The 22,205-nt window shown below is 49.8% G+C and overlaps 1 protein-coding gene across 3 annotated transcripts in view; it reads left to right on the forward strand.

Annotated features, from left to right (window-relative positions):
• Nucleotides 1–379: 379 nt before the first annotated feature.
• Nucleotides 380–22,205, forward strand: part of PTPRE (protein tyrosine phosphatase receptor type E) — a 179,687-nt gene continuing 157,861 nt past the window's right edge. For 2 of the 3 annotated variants that reach the window (XM_055353693.1, XM_055353694.1), the window contains exon 1: nucleotides 380–647. The gene's annotated coding sequence lies outside the window, so the exon portion shown is untranslated. Of the gene's footprint in view, nucleotides 648–1,184; nucleotides 1,451–22,205 lie in introns of those variants that run through there. The other variant, XM_019035356.4, reaches the window with a different exon arrangement.

The following is a 22,205-nucleotide window of genomic DNA, read 5'->3' on the forward strand; positions in this document are numbered from 1 at the left end:
CAGAAGCGCACGGGGTGCCCTGCGTGTCCCACACCGGCTGCAAGACCAGGGCGAGTCCCTAGTCAGGCCACTTCCTGGTGCACAGGGATAGTGCAGGGAGAGGCAGGGCCTTGCCTTTGCTCTCCACCAGGTGTGAGTGCCTGCCATACCTTGACCCTCTGTCTACGCACCTGGGTCCCGGCGGAGTGGCTGGGCCAGGCCTCCCCGGAAGGGGCACCAGCCTTGGGTAAACGGATGCCCACAGTGTCTGGGTGCTCCCAGGGCAGGGCCGCAGGGCCTCAGAGCCATACCCGCCTCGCAGGTGGGGCGGGCGCCCTGGATGCGCTCCCCTCGCCGGGCACCAGGCGTCGCCCCCGCTCCTCGCAGCGCCCAGGCCCCCGCCCCCGCCGCGGAGCCACAGCCGGAGCTGGAGCCGAGGCGGCGGCGGGACGCGGCCGACCGGACAAATTTCCTGCTAGGCTGCGGACGGCGGGCGGCAGGAGCCGGCGCGAGCGGCTTCAGGAACCCACGGCCTCTGCGCGTCCCCGCGACCCTTCTTCGCGCCCGGCGAAGACAGCCGGGCGCCCCGGAGGGCGGCGGGCAGGCGCCCGGGAGATGCGGAGCCGCCGCTGCAGCGCGATCTGCGCGACCAGACCGGCCCCCCCGAGGTGAGCGCGCGTGCGGACAGGGACCCTGCGCCCCTGTGGGGAACCGTGCGCCCCGGGAGGCCCAAGCAGGCCGGGGCGCTGCCTCGGCCGCTGCCGCGGGAGGGAGGGGCCGCTCCGGGGCTCAGAGTCCGGACCCCGTCCCGGCCGCCCCCGCGGCGCGCCCAGTACCAGCGGCTGGGGCCCGTACGACCCCCGACCCCGGCCTGTGGCGCGTCCCCTCACCCGGAGTCCCCAGCCCAACTTGGCGACCACAGTGGCAGTGCTCACGCTCCCTCTCGGTAAACAGGAGGAGGGCGCGCGTGTCTGCGGGTGGCTACAGTGCGCGGGGGCCGGCGGCAGGGCGGCGTACGCGAAAGCAGGCGACACAGAGAGGGGGTGCAGGCCGCGCGTGGGGGGGCTGCGCCCACTCGAGGCTGGAGGCTGGAGCCTTTGAAGAAAGTGGCTCGAGTTGTGCCAACTCTGGGAGGGGCCGGCGCGCTGCCAGGATGCTGCCCCGCAGCCGGGCGGGCGCCCGCGCCTTCCCAGGGAGGCAGGCGGAGCGGGATGCAGCAGCCGCGGGGGATCGGAGATGCGGCAGGGAGACCCTGGCAGGTGGTCCAGGCTGGATTGCCGCGATTTGCAGGGTCGATGACCTCACAGGGCTCCTGAGCACAGATGCGAGCGCGGTGCCAATTCTGAGAGCTCCCGGGACCATCTGGGGAAGGCCGGGCAACCCACAGGATGGGGAGGCAGAGCCAAGCCGGATGGAGACCGCGCTGGACCTGACCTAAATTCCTTCCAGGCGTGCAAACCTTTCCAGAAAGGTTAGGCAATTATACTTGCAGAATTATGGTATTGGTTTGTCTTGAGTCGTGACCATTCCATCAGAGTTTCAACCCAGGAAACTCAAAGAAAGAATACAGCTCTCTGCTTGTATTTTAGAGTGAATGAGCGTATAGGTGAGTTGAATGAACACCAGCAAAGAGTGATCACGTGATACAGAAATTACTGTGTGCATGTCCAGTCAGCTCTGCGTTTGGCCCCAGGTACCCCTTGACCCAGGGCGTCTGGAGGTCTTTGTGTCCCAAAGATGGATGAAGTTCTGCCTCTGCACACTAACGACTCTTGTCCATTTAAACTGTGTGTATGTGGGTGGGGAGGGGGGGTGTGGAGGGTTGTTTCCAAAACTGGGATAGTGGCCAGAGGAGGGCATGAAATGGTGGGGGCCAGTGGCTGGGGCAAGCGTCTGGCCGCCACGGTCACTCAGCCAGCATGGTATGGGCAGAGCTCTGTGGTGTGAACAGGGTTAGGGTCTGTACTTTCCAAGCACAGGCTCTTGGCATTTGGGGAGCAAAAGGTCAGAGGCGAGGTGGAGCAGGCCCAAGAGGTGGGGGCTGCGCTGTCAGTGAGAGAGGCCTGACGCACCACCCAGCCCTTCCCAGACAAGGCTCTGCCCCTGAGTCTGACCTTGGGGGCCAAGATTTTTGTTCATTGATGTTGGTGATGCCTGTGAGTCACCACCGCCCCCCCCCCCTCCGGCCCCAACAGACCGTTCCCATGTGGACGAGAGCTAGGAGCTAGATTTGTCTCTGTAAAAGGTCAGGTCACTGGATGTGTCCAGATGGCTTGGGACTTAGTCACACACTCCCTCATCAGTTCCAGTCAAACCAGTTGAGGGAAGTGGATGAGGGTGTTATTGTCTTTACGTGTGATGCTTCTTGGAGGCCCTGTGTGGACACAAAGTGAGGACAATGGGGAAAGCCACACAGAGGCCACCTCTCATTTCTGTGGGGGACAGCTGGCAGAGAGAGATACGCTCCCTGTGTCAGCACCGCCACCTCCACGGAAGCCTGGAGGAGGTCCTGAAGCACTGTGCCCTGATGGGAGCCCCCTCTTCTCCAGGGATGCGTGTGTGCAAACCATTGCCCCTGAGAGTAGATGCGGCTGTGCATGTACATCCTTGCCCCTGAGAAGAGAGGTGGCTGTGTGTGCAAATGTTGCCCCCGAACCCCAAGAGAAGATGCATTCACAGTGGGGGTGACGGTAGATGCATCAGTTTCAATTGGTGAAAGTATGCTTCTCCCAGCTGTGCCTCAGTGGGTCCACTGTGCTCCATCTGCACCACCATTAGCCTAGTCTAAGGTGCACCGCTGATCAATATTCCCTCCCTGAAGGCTAGAGGTGTGTTTCTAGGCCTGGCCACTCCTCTGTAGTTCTCCTCCGCAGCTGCCCACTTGACATTTCTCCCTGGGATATCAAATGCCCCTTGACTCAATGTGTCAAAATCAAACTTGTGATCTCCCTTTCCCTTCCAGTACTTTCCCAGTGTTGTCTTTATCCATCCAATTCCACCAGCCTCCATGTTGCTTCTGAAATGTATGCCAGACTATAGTTTCTGTGAAGAGAGGGCAATACTGTATCTCCAGTGCCCAGCCCTGTGCCTACCAGTGGAGCCTTGAGGACTACTGTCCATGGATAAACAACTTGGAAGAGAGACCTTCCTGAAGCGCATGTGCTGATGGAGCAAGTGTGTGTCTGTTGCGTGGATGTTGTATGGTTGATAGGCAGCCACACATTTTTGCTGATGTGGATGGCCATGGTCCATCCAGGGCTCATGTGGCCAGCCCTTCTGGAGAAGCTGGACTCACCTGCTAAAATGACTGCCGGCTTGGACCAGAGGCACCCCAAGTGACCTCCCAGGGAGGCAGGCTTGGGAGCAGGGAGGGAACAGGATCGAAGCTGCCCTGTATTCCCTTGCTAGACAAGTCTTTTTCATTTATAACGTTTGAGTCACCCTTACAGAAGTTCTGTTGCCAAAGCAGGAATGAATGTATCCATTAGGGTAAAGACTGGCCTTCTTAATATTTGAATATCACTTGGGAAAAAAACTACAGTTCTAAGAACATCTCTAGTTTTTCTTTTGGCTTTTTTCCTACTGACCCAATGGCTTTGTCTTCCATAAAGCTCCCAAAGCTTTCCAGATCCCAAGACTCAGCTCCCTGCTCTCAGCCTCCTTCTCCTTTATTTCCATCTTAGGAACTCCTACCCATACCTCAAGGCCCACCTCAAAATCTCAGTCTCCACAAAGCCTTCCTGGCTCCCCTACCTGAGAGGAATCTCTCTTACTCTTGGTTCCATAGAATGTTATTTCTGCCTGTCCTAAAGCACTTACTGGACTTGATTTTGATTTCCAGTTCACTTGCTCAAGTAGTTTATCTCCTCCACTAGGCAGCCAGTGCTTTAAGGGTGGAGGGTGTCTCTCTGAGAGCATGTACTTTGGGTTCAGTCAGTCAAGTTCTGACTCTGGTGTGACCTTGGCTAAATGACTCAAAATGCAGGCTTCAGTGTTCTCTAGAATGGGAGTCATCATCGCTACTTCCCAGGGCTGCTGCTGTGAGGGGGACATAGGATACATAAAACTGACAGGCCGCATGGCTGGTATGCAGTGAACTGTGGTTATCTTTCCCCTACAACATCTAATGCTGTGCATTGCACATGTAAGAATCAATGAAGTTTGAGGCCAGGTGCAATGGTTCACACCTGTAATCCCAGCACTTTGGGAGGCTGAAGCACGCAGATCACTTGAGGCCAGGAATTCCAGACCAGCATAGGCAACATGATGGAACTCTGTACCAAAAACACAAAAAAATTAGATGGGCATGGTGGTGCACACCTGTAGTCCCAGCTACTCAGGAGGCTGAGGTGAGAGAAACATCTGAGCCTGGGAGGTCAGGGCTGCAGTGAGCCATGTTCACACAACTGCACTCCAGCCTGGTTGACAGAGAAAGACCCTGTCATGGAAAAAAAAAAGAACCAATGAAGTTTGAATGAATACATGAACCAAGCCAAAAACCATACAAATAGATAGATACCTTTTGTGCATCATCCAGATCGGTAGGTCAAATCAGTGTGGTGTGGCATGCCAGATAACTAATTTTTGCATGGCAATCTAAATGATTATTATGTAAATTTTGCGTGATTAAGTATTTTAATCCCATAATGTCATCACTTACCATGAAGGCATTCACCCTTCAATATGCACCATTGACTCCAGTGATCGATGAGGCAGAAATGCAACTTGCTGTGCACATTAACCAGGCTCGTGGCCTGAATTAAACCAGGCTGGGTGTGAGGCACTGCAAAAGCAAACGAAACTCACCCCTGAGAAGCAGTGTGGCCTAGAATCAGGTGTCTGGAATAAGGGTAAGAGAGCAGCTTCTAGACCAGAACATAAAGCTAGGAAGCTGTGGCCTACCCTAGAAACTCTCAGAACTTCGCTTTGCTTATCCAAAGAAAGGGGCTGTCCTGGGCCATCTCTGGGCCCCTCACAGCTGCCGCGCTTCCGCCCAATTTCACCCCTCCCCACCACTGGGCAGGAAGGGCTGCTGACTCCGTACAAGGCTGGATCCCAGGCAGGGAGGCCTCCTGTTTCTTGGCTCAGCATTTGGGCCACGTGTCTCTCTGCTCTGGACACCAAATCTAGAGAGAGTGAGGAGACGCCCGTGGGTACATGTAGCGTGCTGCCAATTTTAGGTACTGGCCCTAGACATATCACGAGTTTATTTTGGAGGATTAACTTCTCATTATTTTGTCACTAGGATTTTTTTTTCACCAAAAGCAGAGTGCTGGATGATATTTTAGATGGCTGGGATTTTAGATCAGCCATACCTGAGGCAATAAGAATTGGTCGAATGTTACCAATCCTTGAGCAGACACAGATGAGCAGTTGCGGGGTCGGTCACTGCTGGATGTGGGCTAGGAGACCCCTGGTTTGGGGATTATGAAGCCAGCCTCCTTTTCTTCCCTGGGCTCTGGCTGCTGTTTTCCCAGTCATACCCATCATGGTCCGCCCTGTCCAGGTGTTCCATGTGGGGAGTTTTGATGTGGTGCCCAGCCTTTGAACTGTTAACAACACCCTGCTCACAGCCAGAAATGTGGGCCCCACATCTTTCTTTCAACTATATGAATACTTCAGAGGCTTTGATTGAGCTTACGAAAGACAAATTCTTAACAATATATTTCAGAAAAATAAACATATCCTTTTATATTGATTCCCAATGAAATAGGGGCCAGATAAAATATTTTAAAAGGGCATCTGTTTTTTAAAATATCTTTCAAATGCAATCAAGAATGTTCAGTTAATCCGGTCCATTATGTATATTGTAACAAGTAACAAAAGGGGCAGAGAAATCTTTCTCCCAAAAACAAATATAAAGTCCAGCAGGGAGTAGGGAAATGTTTGAAGAAAAAAAAAAAGATTCTTAGTTATGTGCTAAAAACCAAACGTGTTTTGGGCAGGTGCTTTGATGTTAGTGTTTGTTGGGTGGAGAGTAAAGAATTGATAGGAAAACTTGTTTGGATCCCAGGTCTGGGTGCTGGCTACACTACATTTGATCCAATGGAAGGGCTAGCATGGGAACAATAGCATTTGGTGTGAGCACCCTGGGCAGGTACATGACTCTGTCATCAGCTCCCAGGGATGGACAGCCAGTCCCACAATGCCTGGAGCTCAGAGCTCACTCTGTGCATGTATGTGACGTGGAGAGATGGATGGATGAAGGTAATAGAACTGAGTAGGAGCCTGTCCAGGTAGCAGTGGAGGAGGCCAAGCGGCGGAGGCCCTCCCTGCCATGGTTTTACTCTGTCTGAATACAGCAGCAAGTGGAAGCCATGGGGCTTTATTTTCAAGGGGAGGTGACACAGCCTGGGGCTCAGGGAAAGGACTTAGGAGCAGAATGACTGGGATCAGATGGGGGCCTGTGAGACTGAGGCTCTGGACAAGGCAAGGGACTTCCCCTGGCCCAGTGTCAGCCCAGGTCTTTACGGTGGGGAGCATGATGCCGCCAAGGCAGCTGCACAGGGATCGGTGGAGGTGGTACACAGAGGCCTGGCCCCATGCTCCCCAAAGGGCCAGCGGTCTCACACAAGGCAAGGGCCCAGGGGACCGGAATCAAAGGCCTGAGATGATGTGAGCCCTGACTTCTCCTCTGCCACAGTCGCTTTGTCCTCAAGGCAAGTCATTTAATTCCTATTCAATAAATGCACGAACATAATTTTTGGTTATTAATGTTCCTAAATCTGTTTGGACATTTCCAGCTGAACATTAGTCACCAGTTTTGTACTAGAGAGAAAATTAGTTCCATCTTTCTTCTCAACTGAGATTTTTAAATGTCCTATCACATAGCTACTTGATTACAGTGTATTATTTTAAATGACCTCTGTACTAAGTCCTTTTATTTTGGCGTGCTCTCACTCCAGAAGGACTTGGCATTGGCATTTTTCAGGCTGTGTCTCCACAGTAGACTTTCATAGGTCTGCGGTGCAGACTGGTTTGCTGTCCACAGGCTTGGCCCCGACTCCTCGGCTAACATGCACAAGGGCGCTCTGAGGGTCGGGAACGCACCCACCAAGCACAGCCCAGACAAAATGGAAGCTCCTGTCCAGGCAGATTCCCGGTGAAACTCTGGGGAGCTCTAGCCTTCCTTTCTTCTCCAGTTTATTAAGAGGCCAGCCTCAGAGGTGGACACCTACTTGCACGATTTGATGTCCGACCCTGGGACTCTCCTCTTTACCCTGCCCCCACCTCATCCACCAGCCTTTTGGTCTGAAATCCTTGTCATGGGGTAAAGCTTTTTATTTTGTTGTTGGAAACACAGTGTATGGTTTGGCTGTGTGTCCCCTCCAAATCTCATGTTGAAATGTGGTCCCCAGCATTGGAGGTAGGGCCTGGTAGGAGGTATTGGATCATGGGGGCAGGTACCTCATGATTACTAGCGCCATCCCTTTAGTGATGAGTGAGTTCTTGCTCAGCTAGTTCACATGATATCTGGTCGTTTTAAAGAATGTGGCACCCCCCACCCACTCTCTCTCTTGTTCCCACTCTCACTGTGTGGCATGCTGGCTCCCTCCCTCCTCTGCCTTGATTGGAAGCTTCCTGAGCCTCACCTGAAGCAGGTGCCAGCATTATGCTTTGTGCACAGCCTGCAGAACCATCAGCCAATTAAACCTCATTTCCTTATAAATTACCCAGCGTCAGGTATTCCTTTATTGCAATGCAAGAACAGACTGACACACAGAGCACAGGTGGAAATACAGGCTTTGCGGACACCGGTGGCCTGTTTTTCTGACACTATCATTCTTCCCAGGATAGGCTCTACTCTTAACTCTTCTAACCCCATCCACTTGTTACAAAACACACTTTCAGAAAAAGGCTAGGTTGTTACTGAGGTAACATGGGATGGATCTTTGGAGGTGGGAAGGCCTCTAGCCTCCTCTGGGGAAGACAAAGTAAATCCTCCCTGTGGAATGCTCCAGCTTGTTTTCTTGATTCCAGAGAGACCTGCTAGTGAATTCAACTAACAGGTTGGTTTTCAGCACAGAATATTTCCTACAGATGTCGGTGTTTCTTTCCAAATCCTTCCTCTCTTCAGGGCGCTTTCCCACTGTTCTAGACGTAGGAGAGAAAGCACTTCTCAGATGGTGAGCTTTTATCTTCCAATCTTGTCAACCGAGGAGACCTGGAAGTTCCCTTTCAACCTGGAATGTGAGCCCTGCTTGCTGGGCACGAGATAAGGACCAAGGATTGACCCAGGACAATTTCAGAGAGCACAGGGGTGGCATATCCTCATGTCAGGGCTTGGAGCTAATATTCAGACCCAAACACTCTGAATCTCTGAAGCAGAAGCTCTCTTAAAATTCCTGGGGAGGAAATCAGTATGAATTAATAAAAAGCCTGAATATTGTGGATTTTTATTAAATTCGAGGATTTATAGTAACTCAATCCAGGCCAACAAAACGTTGCCTTCCGGTACTTACTTTAATGAATAGAAAGCATGTAAATGCTCTTCCAAAGAGAATAACACATTTTAGCATCTTAAATATGTAAAAATAAAACTCCTGTACAATCCTAGTTGCACTAGGAAGTCTACTTATCAAAAAAAGAAACTTCTGTTTCCAGCCACATTATTTCAAATCATCCCAAAACTTACATTGTTACTAGTAAAATTTTTCATTGTGATTAACACTTTTTTTCCAGTATGGTTTTCCTCTTTCTGAAAGCAACCTTAGTTTCATAAACAGTTGGACATTTAAGTACTGGTCAAAAAAGTACTCTGAACCAGTAGCCTCATCCTTAATTTTGAACTGCTGTTGACTAAGCGCTCTCTTTTCCTAAGCTCATAGCAGCCCTTCGTTCAGTGCATCAGTAATTCAATAAATTACTTTTTGCCAAGGTTGCAAACATCAGCTAAAGTTCAGTCATCTATTGGAGATGTTATCAGTCTGTCCATTTAAATTCTTTTGTGCAAAGTCCAGATTTGGGCCCAAAGTAATATAAAAATGCAAAAGCCAGAAATTTAATAATTTTGTACTGTGTTGTGCCAAGCCAGGCCTAGTCTTAGCTAGCCAACAACATTCTTTCAAAGGATATTTTTTGGTTTTCATCAAATGTAAATAGTGTTTAAGAGTCTGTAATATCATTTAGAAGGAGCAAATGGAAGTATTAAACCTTTATTGACTACCTACAGTATATAGAGGATCTATAACTTATGATGGTTTTATTATAGTTTCTCAACCTTACAATGGGTTTATTGGGCATTGGGTACATTTTAAACTTACGATATATTCTATTTACAAGGGGTTCATCACGATATGACCTCACTGTAGGCCCAGGAGCATCTGTACGTACAAGCACTGTGCTTAGCGCTGGAGTTACAGGGAAAAAAAAAAAAAAGGCACGATGGCTTGTGACATCCTGTGGATGCTCCAGGTCCACAGGAAGACAGAACTCACTTCCAGGGAGTGTTAAATGTGATGCTGGATGCTCCTGTGGAGGAGGGGAGACATGGAAGGGCCTCCCCAGGTAGAGCAGTGGCGTGGTCTGGCTCTGTGTCCCCACCCAAATCTCATCTTGAATTGTAATCCAAATAGTAATCCCCACATGTTGGGGGAGGGACCTTGTAGGAGATGATTAGATCATGAGGATGGTTTCCCCCATGCTGTTCTCATGATAGTGAGTGAGTTCTCATGAGATCTGATGGTTTTATAAGGGGCTCTTCCCCCTTCACTTCACTGTGCACTTCACTGTGCACTTCTCCTTCCTGTCGCCTTGTGAAGAAGGTGCCTTGCTTCTCCTTCCACCATGATTTTCAGTTTCCTGAGGCCTCCCCAGCCATGCTGAACTGTGAGTCAATGAAACCTCTTTCCTTTATAAATTACCCAGTCTTAGGCAGTTCTTTATAGCAGTATGAAAACAGACTAATACAAGCAGGCTTGGTTTACTGGGCCATTTCCTAGGCAGCTGACAGGGATTGAGCATTCCAGACAGAGGGGCTACCATGTGCTTGCCTGGCAGTAGGAAGCGGTGTGTCCTGTCTGGGGAAGAGCAGGTGTCTGCATGGAGCTGGAGCCCAGGGACAGAGGGGATGGGACAAAAAAGGTAGAAAGTTTAAGGATCACCCAAACATTTGTACACCATCCAGGAGTCTGGATTCTGTGTGACGGACCAGCAGTTCTTACCCTGTCTTAAATTATGACCCCCTTTGTGATTCTAGGGAAGACTATGGACTCATTCTCCAGAAAAACGCATGTGTGCACACAGTCATTTTTATAGTTTCAGCGAGTCTTTCCTAACACCCCTCCCCCCATCCTGAGGCTCACAGGTTCCAGGTGTGTCCCCTTTGTGCGGCCTGGCCAGCCCCACAGAGCCCAGCAGCATGCTCAGCTGTGAGTTTGAGAAGGGGCCCCCTGCTAGCTGTGTGTGGTAAGCCAGAATGGAGGTGAAGGGGGAAACCGACTCAGCAGGTTGGATTTATAGGCAACATGACCATGTGGGTGAAAGGATGAGAGTGAGAACCAAGGCCCCGCAGTTTTCGGCCGGGGTGACTGGATGCATCCAGACCAGACACAGGCTTACGAGATGATGATGCGCCCAGGGTGTGAGCTGAGTTTGAGGGTGCCAGAGGGGGAAGCCACTCCAACATGTGGAATCCAAGCAGCTGATTCCAGCAGGGAGGGTCTGTCCAAAGGGAAGCGAAGAGAGTTTTTCATCTTGAAACTGATGGTGCCAATGTTTGTGCTTCACTGCGCTAAACTGTCATCTTTCTGTTAAATTTGGCTTACAGGGCCAGGTGCAGTGGCTCATGCCTGTAATCCCAACACTTTGGGAAGCTGAGGTTGGAGGATTGCTTGAGGCTAGGAGTTTGAGACCAGTCTGGGCAACATAGTGATACTGTCTCTAAAAAATATTAGCCAGGCATGATGGTGCATGCCTGTAGTCCCAGTTACTCCGGGGGCTAAGGCACGAGGATCACTTGAGCCCAGGAGGTCGAGGCTGCCATGATCATGCCACTGTACTCCAGCCTTGGTGACAGAGCGAGACCCTGTCTCAAAAAAATTTTTTTTATTTTGAAAATTGGGTTACACTGTACATTCTTAGGGTCTAGACAATATTCCTAATAAAATGCCATGTAGGCTGGGCACGGTGGCTCACACCTGTAATCCCAGCATTTTGTGAGGCCAAGGTAGGTGGATCACATGAGGTCAGGAGTTCACAACTAGCCGGGCCAACATAGTGAAACCCCATCACTACTAAAAATACAAAAATTAGCTGAGCACGCTGGCACGCACCTGTAATCCCAGCTACTTGGGAGGCTGAGACAGGAGAATCACTTGAACCCATGACACAGAGGTTGCAGTGAGCTGAGATCACACCACTGCACTCAGCCTGGGTGACAGAGTGAGACACCATCTCAAAAAAAAAGCCATATAATGATGGTTGTTGTCATCAGAGAAGTCGGCCCACGGGGTGATGTCTCCTGCTCCCACTTACAAAGTAGGTGGGAATGATCTTGAGAAGCTCCATGAGGTGACCCTCAGCCTCTGATGGGGACAAACAGGAGTCACCCTGCTCTCTCTCTGGCTCCCATGACTCTTATCTAAAGACCTCAGGCTGGCTTGGAGCACCCCCTTTAAACTTCCTTTAAAAAAGGAGAAAATCGGCCTGGTGCAGTGGCTCACGCCTGTAATACCATCACTTTTGGAGGCCGAGGTGGCCAGATCAGGAGGTCAGGAGATCAAGACCATCCTGGCTAACACGGTGAAACCCCATCTCTACTAAAAACACACACAAAAAATAGCCCAGCATGGTGGTGGGCGCCTGTAGTCCCAGCTATTCAGGAAGCTGAGGCAGGAGAATGGCATGAACCCGGGAGGCGGAGCTTGCAGTGAGCCGAGATCACACCACTGCACTCCAGCCTGGGCGACAGAGCGAGACTCCATCTCAAAAAAAAAAAAAAAAAAAAAAAGAGAAAATCTATATGGAAGAAATGAAAATTATTGAAGGAGCTTGGGGAAAAGGCTGAAATAATCTTGGCTGTTCATGCAAACCAAGTCCCAGGGCTGGCTTCATGGCTGTTGGGCAACCCCTGCCCAGTCAGCATCCTGGCAGTTGTCACTTTGGCAGAGTCGGAGGACAGACACACAATGACAGCAAGAGCAAAGGCAGGGCCTGCCCGCAAGGAAGAGCCACGGCTGTTGAGCGTGGATGTGTATTTCTCAAGAAGTATGAAAGAGCCTTTTTGCAAAATTGCGAAGAACTGGCCTGACTGGGAAGTGCAAGAATTATCTTCCCTTCAGGGAAGAGAGAAGTTTAACTGGGGCCTCCTTGGGCTGGAACACATCTCAAAGTCATGGTTCTCAGAAACCCAGGGTGCATTTATGGACAAGTCTATTATAGGAGTTGTAGGTGTATCTTGAAGATGCAAAAATTCATTTTGTACATTTATTTTACACATCAGACCTTACCCAGGTACCATTCTGTGCTGGGCAGTGCCTAGGACTGAGGCAGATTTGGCTCCATTGGTGTGCACAGGAAATGGACTTCATTGCACACTGAAGGACCAGCCCTTCAATGCATTGTCTTCAAATAAAAATGAAAATTTCACTCATTTCTGGTGATTTTCTCAATAACCTTTCTCATAGGTTTGAATATAACTAGAAATATAATTTTTGTCCAAGTCTTTCAGTTCACCAAAAACCAAAGTTAAATTCTACCCTTGCGCTTTAGATGTTAACCATTTGAGAAGTTTGGCGAGCAATTCGACCTCCTTATTTAGAGCCAGAGCTGGAGGCCAGCTGCAGATGAGGAAAGGGAGACTTGCCCAGGGGCACGCTGCCTGCTTCTGCCACCCGTGGGCTGCCTTCTTCCTGTTCTGTTCTGTGCTGCCTCTAGTGGACTGACCCCTTATCCCTCCTTCCTGTGCCTGCAACACGGCTTATGGTGCTGGGCCTCAGGAAATGGAGGTCCCTCATCTGCATCCATAAGAAGAAAGCCCGGGTTATTCATGTGTTTAGACAGAAGTGCACTCCACCCTTTAGCAGGATCTGAAGGTGAGAAGCTATGACTTCATTACTGTGCATCCATCTTTTGTCTGCTTGGCCCTAGTCCTCTGGGTGTGGTTTCCGCCTGGCAAATTACTTCCAGGAGATGCTTGAGAAGGCAGTAGCGTGTGGAAACATCTTATGTGCAGCATGCTTTTGTTTACAAATGATTTATTATTGGTTATGTCAAAATACACATCCTGAATGAATGGGCAGTGCTGGGTAGAAATCAGTGACATCAATCGTGGTTATTTTACTTAGCAGTGGATTTTTTTTTTTCCTTTTCAGTGTAGTAGTAATTTGTAAAGGCTTTAAGGAGGTTATGCTTTCTTTAGTGGCTTGGCATCTTGGAAATTGGAGCAGCCAGGCTCGGCGTGCTGTGTCCATTTTTAGCCCTAGCAGGCAAGAAGTGTGGCCATGCTCTCTCAGGGTAACTGCTGCGAGTTTGTGGCTAGAATGATGTTGGGTGGGAGTTACTCAACTGTTTGAATGCAATGAGCTTAGCTAATGGTAAGAAAGTGCGTGGAGCCTGGGAAGCAATTGATAGCTGGTTACCCTGAGCTCAGCCTCTAGTAACAAATGACACAAGGCATTTGTGAAGGCTGGAAAGCCTCCATGAGAAGAGCACCTTGAGTCCCACTGGGAAGGGGCAGCCCCTTGGAGCATGCGGGGTCTCTTGCTGCCTCTGCTTTGGGTCTGGCTGAGGGTCCACTTTGCTCCCTGACCCCAGCCAGGGTACCAGTTCCCAGATTGCTGGTGGGCATGTGACAGCCCATGTGGCCACAGCACCCTGCCCTGCTTCTTCAAAGCTCCTAGGTGGGGGAGTCCCAGTGGCAGGGCAGAGGGACCAGCCCCCATGGCTGACTCAGCTATAGTCCACCCAGATTGCGTTTATGGGTAAGTCTACTAGAGGCGCTGTACCTGAGCCTGGGGCAACCCTTCTTCTTTCGTGACTTCCCTGGTCTCTCCAGGACGTTTCAGTGCAAATGCAGCTGTGTGATACCACCCCATACACTGGCGGGGCTGGGGGGAGATTGGGTTCCGTATCAGTCAGGGACCTTAGGGATGCACGAGATGGAAATATGGCTCAAGTTCAGTCAAGTTCATAGGGGCGTTGACTTACAGAACTGAAAGCTCAGGTACAACTGGATCCACATGGCCAGATGTTGCCACCAAGGCCCTGGCTCTCTCTCATATGTGCTCTGACAGACTCAGTCCTGTGGGGCCTCCAGCAAACTCACATTCTGTCTTCCCTGTGTAAGGAGAGAGCGTTTCCCTACAGATCAACCCAGACATGAGTCTCCTTGGCTCTGACGAGCCAGGCTTGGATAACTGGCCCAACCTCAAAGCTTCCTCGGTGTCTGGGGCTTGCCCTGTTCTGATAATCCAGGCTTGTGCCCTGTGTCTTCCCAGGGGCCAGAGGTGGAAACACAGCTCCTTTGGCAAGGGTCCTATTTTCAGTGGGGGTCCAGGGCAATAAATGAAATACTCGTTACGATAATACCAGCGATCACCGGTGTTGAGGGTGCACTTGCTGAGTGCCAGCCAGGTCCTGCTCTAAGCACTTGGACGTGTTAACTCGGTCAGTGCTCACAGCTGCACAACCAGGTGAGGGCAGCAATTAGTGCATTTTTGACAGAAGGAACTGGAGGCCCACATAGGGTAGCAGCAGGGCGGGGATTTGAAAAGGGATTGAGACCAATAATCCCCAAGACGGAGGAGTGATGCCTATGTGTGGGAGCAGGGGCCACACGGCTGCTGGGGATGGGGTGGGAAGAGGCGTCCTGTGGCCTCCAGGCTCACTCAGGGAGCAGTCAGATGGAAGGCTGGGGTAGACACCTGGACCCGCCTGGGAAGGGCTTTAGAATCACAGGAGGGACTTGAGCTCCATCTTGAACTGGGGGAGGTGATGCCAGGGATGTGGAGGTCTATAGGGACTGGGCTGGGGGCACAGAGCTGGGAGCCAGGAGAGGCTCACTGAGCTGTTGCCCAGCAGGGCTGTGCCTCAGAGTCACAGGGGAGGTTCCTGAGAGCCTCCTGCTTGGACCCTGCTCTCATGATTGGCTCCAAGTTCTACAGTGAGGCCAGGGCAGCTGCATTTTTTACAAAGCTTCCCCAGGAAATTCCAAGTGTGTCCAGGGTGGAGAATGCCAGGGTCTTCTGTAGGGTCCCAGAATGAGGTCAGGACTTTCTTCAATGCGGAGGGCAGGAGGGGAGTCCAGGAGGAATGGACAGGGTGCTGTGGCTCAGGGTGCGGTGGAAGGCAGGCATCGATGCTGAGTCTGACGCCCTGTGCTGGGCAGGAACTTTGCTCTTGCAGGAAGTGAAACTGCTGGAGGAAATTGCTAAAGGAAAGCAGTGGAGTAGACTAATCCATGACAAGTTGTTAGTGAATTCATGAAGTCCAATTTTAAGAGCTGCTTTTTGAAAGAAGGCTGCTGGAGAAAGGCTAACTAAATGAACAAGTTGCTGATGTTGGGATGTCCGGCAGCTGAGCTGATAGAGATCACTCCCAGCAGCCCTGAAGCCACAGGAGCCGCCACACATGGTCATTTACACAGTTCCATTCATTCATTCCCTGTCTCAAGTTCATTCAACACATATGAATGGAAGGCTTTCTGGTGCTGAGACTCCAATGGTGAACAAAACCCATAGGTGCCCTTGCATTCTTTGCCGCCGGACACCTAACCTGAATCTGGGGGTCCTGTGGGAGGCAGTCCCCTGAGGGGCTGGCTGTGCGGAGCTCAGCCCTGCTCTGGAGACTCCGTGGGGCAAGGGGGCCAGGGGGCCATCGAGGGCCGCTCTGAGGTCCTTGTGTTGTCCGTGTGGGATTGAGAAGGCCTCATGCCAGGAGCTGTGCTCTTCTCTTCCAGGGTGGGCCTAATGTGTATTCATTAGGGGCCTGTCATCCAAGTGGGCGCTTAGGACAAAGTGGTTGCCCAGCTCTCTGCTCCACAGAACCCCATCCGCCACACATGATACCACTTTTGCTAGGCCTTCTTCTAAAGAGTCCCACTGAACCCGTAAGAGATGTGTGTTCCTGCCACTCTGTTCCCAGCCACAACATAGAAAGGGGACTGAACTCTATGCCAAGGTGGGTGGGCTGAGAGCCCCAGGCACAGCGGCTTCTGTCAGGCCATTTCTGCCCAGGTTCCTTTCTCTGGCTCCCTCCCTGCTCCCATCTTCCCTCCCCCTCTGCCCTCTCTGGCTTTTCCCATCCTCAGCTTCACCTCTTAGGACCTCGTCTTCCAGAACCCCAGACCCAGCCAAGCTCGGCCTCCCTCAGGCCTTCAGCTAGTGACCTCAGCATTGGCGGAGGGACTGCTCTGACCCCAGCCCCAGCCGTTAGTGGCAACAGTGGCAGCTCTGTGGGCAGCTGTGGCTAACTTGAGCCTCTGGCGGCATTCCCAGCCTGCACTCCTGTCCCAGGCAGAGGCCTGGAGAGCTGGTGCTCAGCCCGGCATAGCGGCTGGCGTGCCATTCTTTTGACATGAGTAATAGCAAAGCAAGTCCAAGAAATGTCCGGTGTTTTCCCCCTGTTGTTGCCCAATTTCAAAGAGATAATCCAATCACCTTATCAGGTGAGGGGTGGGGCAGGCTTCCCAGAAGCAGACAGAGTGCTGGGGACACCCTGACCTGGCCCCAGGAGTCTTGGCTATCCAGAGCGAGTGCTACAAGTCTGGGAAGAACCTCATAATGGAATCGCTTGCCTATTTGATCCTGATGTGAAAACCAGTTTGAATTTTTTTTTTTTTTTTTTTTTTGAGACGGAATTTTGCTCTGTTGCCCAGGCTAAAGCGCAGTGGCGTGAACTCGGCTCACCGCAACCTCTGCCTCCCAGGTTCCAGTGATTCTCCCGTCTCAGCCTCCTGAGTAGCTGGGATTACAGGCGCCCGCCGCCATGCTTGGCTAATTTTTGTATTTTTAGTAAGGACTGGGTTTCACCATGTTGGTCAGGCTGGTCTCGAACTCCTGACCTCGTGATCCACCTGCCTTAGCCTCCCAAAGTTTTGAATTATTTTTAAAGGCTCCAAGGAGAGCTTCTGTTTTGACAGAAACTCTATCAAGATATCATCCAGCCCAGTGTGGAGACACAATCTTCCTTTAACACAGGATTCAAACCACATACAGTTTACTTCCGGGTATCTCTGTCAGGATCTTGCGTTCATTTCCTACTGCCTGATGTCTGGTTGGTGGAAGCTGAGGCCCCTGAGGGATCAGAACAGATCCAGGGAGAGCTGGGAGTGCTACTTTTCCATGTCTGGTCTGGGTTTTGGGGAGTGATGTCCCCACAGAAGGCTTAAGCTGGAAAATATCCATGATGAGTCCAGGGTACATTTGGTGGAGGTTTAAATGCTGTGTCAAGATGCATACAAATAAACTTAACCGTGGGGCATGGCAGAAGATGTCTCTGGGAAACTGAGTGAACAAGTGAAAGGAACACAAGAGAACAAACTCTTAAGCTTTTTTGTAGAGAAAGAGTTTGTGCTTGAAATAGGGACAAGTTACAGGGTGACAGGCACGACTGTTTTCAGCAGGGAGGGCAAGCGAAGGTGGATGAGCTTGTTTGTTGTTGTTGTTGTTGTTTTGAAACAGAGTCTCCCTCTGTGGCCCAGGCTGGAGTGCAATGATGCGATCTCGGCTCATTGCAACCTTCGCCTCCCGGATTCAAGTGATTCCTGTGCCTCAGCCTCTTGAGTAGCTGGGACTACAGGCGCCCACCACCGTGCCCGGCTAATTTTTGTATTTTTAGTAGAGACAGGGTTTTGCCATGTTGGCCAGGCTGATCTCAAATTCCTGATCTCAAGATCCTGCCCCTACACCTCGGCCTCCCAAAGTGCTAGGACCACAGGCATGAGCCACTGCATCTGGCCAGGTGAGCTGTTTTAAGACACAAGATCAGGCAGGATTGTCAGCAGGATTTTTACCATCAGGTAACAGTCAATGTGTTCCCCTCCGCCCAACTTCCCTCACTATACTCAAGGAATATCTGATGACCCAATAATAAAAACTTACAAGATTAACTGGGATAACCCAGTTTAATGTTCAATAAGGTCCCGCTGGGCTGCAGAATATAGAAAAATTGACCCATGTAACTTGGCATTTGTATCTTTTCTGCAAACTCTCAATAATGTATAATTTTAAAATCTAGAAGTTATGGAGCATTGAAGTAGCTGAGCTTTCTAGAAAGCGGACATTGTAATGAATAAGCAAAGCAAGAAAACCTCAGACATTGGTACCAGCTCTATTTTAAGCAGAGGCATGTGGAGCTCCTTGGGATACTTGGAAATGCACATTCCCAGGTACTGCAGAGGCTGTTCCTATGAACTATGCTAACTCAATCTTCAGCACAGTCTTCTGTTTTCTGAGCTCTAGAGCAAGGTTGGCAATTTTGCCCCATCTCACCTGCCTGAAGCCAGCACACCTGAGGGCTTGGCTTGGGCTGGAAGATCCACTTCCATGGCTGGAGGATGTTGGCCATGGACAGGAGGCCTTCAGTCCTTGCCAGATGGACCTATCCACAGGACTATGTCTGTGTCCTGTTGATCTGGGAGCTGGCTTCACCCAGAGAGAGTGATCCAGGAGAAAGCAAGAAAGACGTTACAGTGTCTTTAGGACCTAGCCTGGGAAGCTGTATTCTGCTGTTTCTTTGATATCCTATTTGTCACCTGATTTAGCCTTATTCCTTCAGGAAAGAATGGCTGGCTCTTTCCAAACAGTATGTATGGGTGAGGGATCCTCATTCTTTTATGACCCCGGGTGGATTAGTTGTGGCTCCCAGCAATATCCTGGATCTGACTGGTTAACTTAGTGAGAAAGGGAGCTTGGCAGACGGCTACTGCAGAGTTCTCAGAATCAATAGTGAAGCTGGAGAACGAGGCTCAGAAAACAGGGAAGAGCCCAGGAAGCTAGCAGCCCGAACCATGGTCGAGGCCAGGCCACAGGAAGCTTTTAGTAAGAATGTGGCCTGTGGTCCACGGCCACTGAGCCTGCTAGGCCCTTCCAGCTGTGGCCTCTGCAACAGTTCCAAAGCATCCCTGGGGCTATCACCCTAAAGACCAACATCTTGGGTAGGATTGATGGTTGGAGTCTGTGTCACCCCCTGACAAACCCTAACTGCTTGGCGGAGGGAATGTGAGTGGACAGAAAGGACCTCCCCTGGGAGGTGGAGCACTTTGGAGCAGCAGCTGATAGGTAAAGGGCACCTCACCAGCCCACAAAGGACAAAAGGTCACCCTGTCTATACTGAGCTCAAGTGTCATTTTTGACTACAAGTATACCTGGTATTACAGTATTAACATACTCCTGAAAAGTTATGTTAATTGGAATTGTGCTTTGTATACACTGGGTGAGCTTAATACCTTTCAGAAGACCATAGCTAATCCTTTTGTGAAGCAGCTAATCTTTTTAGAGAACAAATGGTCACTTCTTAACTATTTCTTTCAAGATTAGGAGTCTATTGTGTTTTCTCAAGGCAGAGTAGCCAGTGTTTAAGTTTTCCCTTTTGCTCACGGTGAGGAAATGTTACTTTATAGAAAGCTGCTTGCAGCCTCTCATGCAGAATGAAAAAACAATGAGGGTTTTTTTCCTTCATTTTAAATCTCCACTGTAATCAACTGTCTTTTGCAAGGAATACAGATTGTTGAAAATTTTAAAGAGCTCGTATGATTTTATTCTTACCAGCAAGGCTGTTTTAATATGAGCATATTTTAAAACTAAGAATGGCAGGATCTGAATGAGCAAAGAAGCAGGCGCTGTGAGTTGTTCTGCGGCAAAGCACATTTGGACATTCACCTCCAACATTTCTGTTTTTCTTCTGTGAGGAGCTTTGAGACTATATATAGTGGAGGTATTTTGTTCGGTTTCCTAGAGTTGCTTTCACATTTGCTGGATAACAACATGCCGGGAGAGGAGGCTGGGAGGCTGGCTGGTGTGGGCGTGAGGAGCAAGCCTGAGAGGTTTAGACTCTGCTCCACCAGGTCTAGCGACGGGCTCTGTGTGTCCGAAATAGTCATGGTGGCCACAGGAAAGGAGAGGCCTAGCAGGGGAGGAACTAGACAGGGGACGAGTTGGGAAGCTGCTGTCACAATCAAAGACCAGAGGGGAGAAAGAGGGGAAGTGAGAGAGACCAAGGGAAAGAGAGTTGTCTCTCTTTTTTTTTTTTTTTTTTTTTTTTTGAGATAGAGTCTTACTCTGTCACCCAGGCTGGAGTGCAGTGGTGTGATCTCAGCTCACTGTAACCTCTGCCTCCCGGGTTCAAGCAATTCTCCTGCCTCAGCCTCCCAAGTAGCTGGGATTAACAGGTGTGCACCACCACACCTGACTAATTTTTGTATTTTTAGTAGAGATGCGGTTTCACTGTGTTGGCCAGGCCAGTCTCGAACTCCTGACCTCATGATCTGCCAGCCTCAGCCTCCCAAAGTCCTAGGATTACAAGCATGAGCCACTGCGCCAGGTCTCTCTTAATCCAAGAGTGACAATGGCAGGCAGGTACACTGGAGAGTGACAATGGCAGGCAGGTACACTGGAGAGTGACAATGGCAGGCAGGTACACTGGATGCCCCCCACCCCCCCGGGGGTTGGGTTCTCACTCACCATTAGGGAGATAGCATGTTGAACAGTAGCGTATTTCTCCATATGTCTAACTTGGCTACTTTTTCCTCCAGCATTGGAACACACAACTATCATTGGCTGATGCCAGATGAAGTACTGGCTTGTATTCCTTTAAACACCGGAATCCTACTCAATGTGGCAAGACACTCCCCGTGAGAGGGCATAGTGGGTAACGGTGGATCCACTTAGCGGGGTTGAGTTTTCTCAGTTTTAATGTATGTAAGATGTGGGCCCATATTATGGTTAGCAAAACCAATGCTGCGAGATGGAAACTAAGTTGTTCAGGGCCATGTAACCAGAGGGTAGCAGGGCTGGGATCAAGCCCCAGTTTGTCTCCCCAACCCAGGGCATCTCTGCAGACCTGAACAGTCCCCCTCCTGGTGGAGAGGAGCCTCCTGGAGGGGGTGCTGCCTGGGAATTGGGGCAGCTAGTTTTGTGCCACCTTCTGGAATTGCAGACTGTGATTTGGAGGTTGTCACGTCTTTGAGTAAAATACACAGCTGAAGAAAACTCAGAAAGTAACATTTTTGAGTGGGTAGTTTAGTCGTATCAGTGAAAGGGAATCACTTTCTTGATTTGATTGTACTTTTAAAAGAGAATACTAATACCTGTTTACCTGGTGTGTTTTAATGAATGACTCATTATTTATTATTATTGTACAGTATTGTTGAAATCATGATGGCTTTCTTTTAAACAGCTTTTTCCATACTTCAAATTGCATTTAAGTATAAAACACAGAAATCATCATCGTGTTTTGGCTAACACAATTGATGCACTCTTCAAAAACTATTAGAGAGAATATTGATTTCCTGGAGATAAGAACCCTGATTTGCTTTTTTTCTTCAAGATTGTAAATTGCATTAGTGGTAACCATCAGATTTATAGTTAAAGCAAAACTTCAAGAGGGGTAAACTGGATGACTCACAGACCTTCCATCATCAGTGTTCACTGTTTCCGCTTATCTGGCCAGCCTGTCTCATGCAGCATACAAACAGACTTTAAAATGCCTTTAATTTAACACAGAAACGTTCTCTGATGAGTTTTTGTTTTGTTTATCTGGTCATCTCTGTGCCCTTGTTTCCTGTCCTGCTCCCTCTTTCAGTAAATCTTGTTTGCTATCAACAGGCCTGTGTTTGTTTCCTTAGAGCTTGGAATTCCTGAGCGGGAAGGAAATACTAGGAAACTTAATGCAAATATGTAATTCTTTTACTGTTTTCAAATGTACAGGGACCATCGGTTGAATTGATGTATCCTTCCTTCTTTTGGAAGTGCTCAGTGCCAGTTCATTTCCCCTTTTGTGTAGCTTTAATGGCTTAATTCCATGCACCTAGACCCATGTCTCCTGGATGGATGACGGATTAGCTGTGCTGGGTTAGACTCATAGGCTTATCTGGAATCCTGCACTCATCTACAACGCTGATTGAGTGAACAGCAAACATCGTACTGTGGGTACAAACTTGGAGGTGTTTACTTGGAAATTTATATCTACCTTCCAAATAACATCTTGGAAAGCACACTGGTAGATGAGGCCTCATTGATGAATTCACTTAGAAAAACATCATAGCATTCATTTTTATGTCAATCTTC

Source organism: Gorilla gorilla, chromosome 8, assembly GCF_029281585.2.
Source record: "Gorilla gorilla gorilla isolate KB3781 chromosome 8, NHGRI_mGorGor1-v2.1_pri, whole genome shotgun sequence".
In the NCBI taxonomy this organism is placed as follows: domain Eukaryota; kingdom Metazoa; phylum Chordata; class Mammalia; order Primates; family Hominidae; genus Gorilla; species Gorilla gorilla.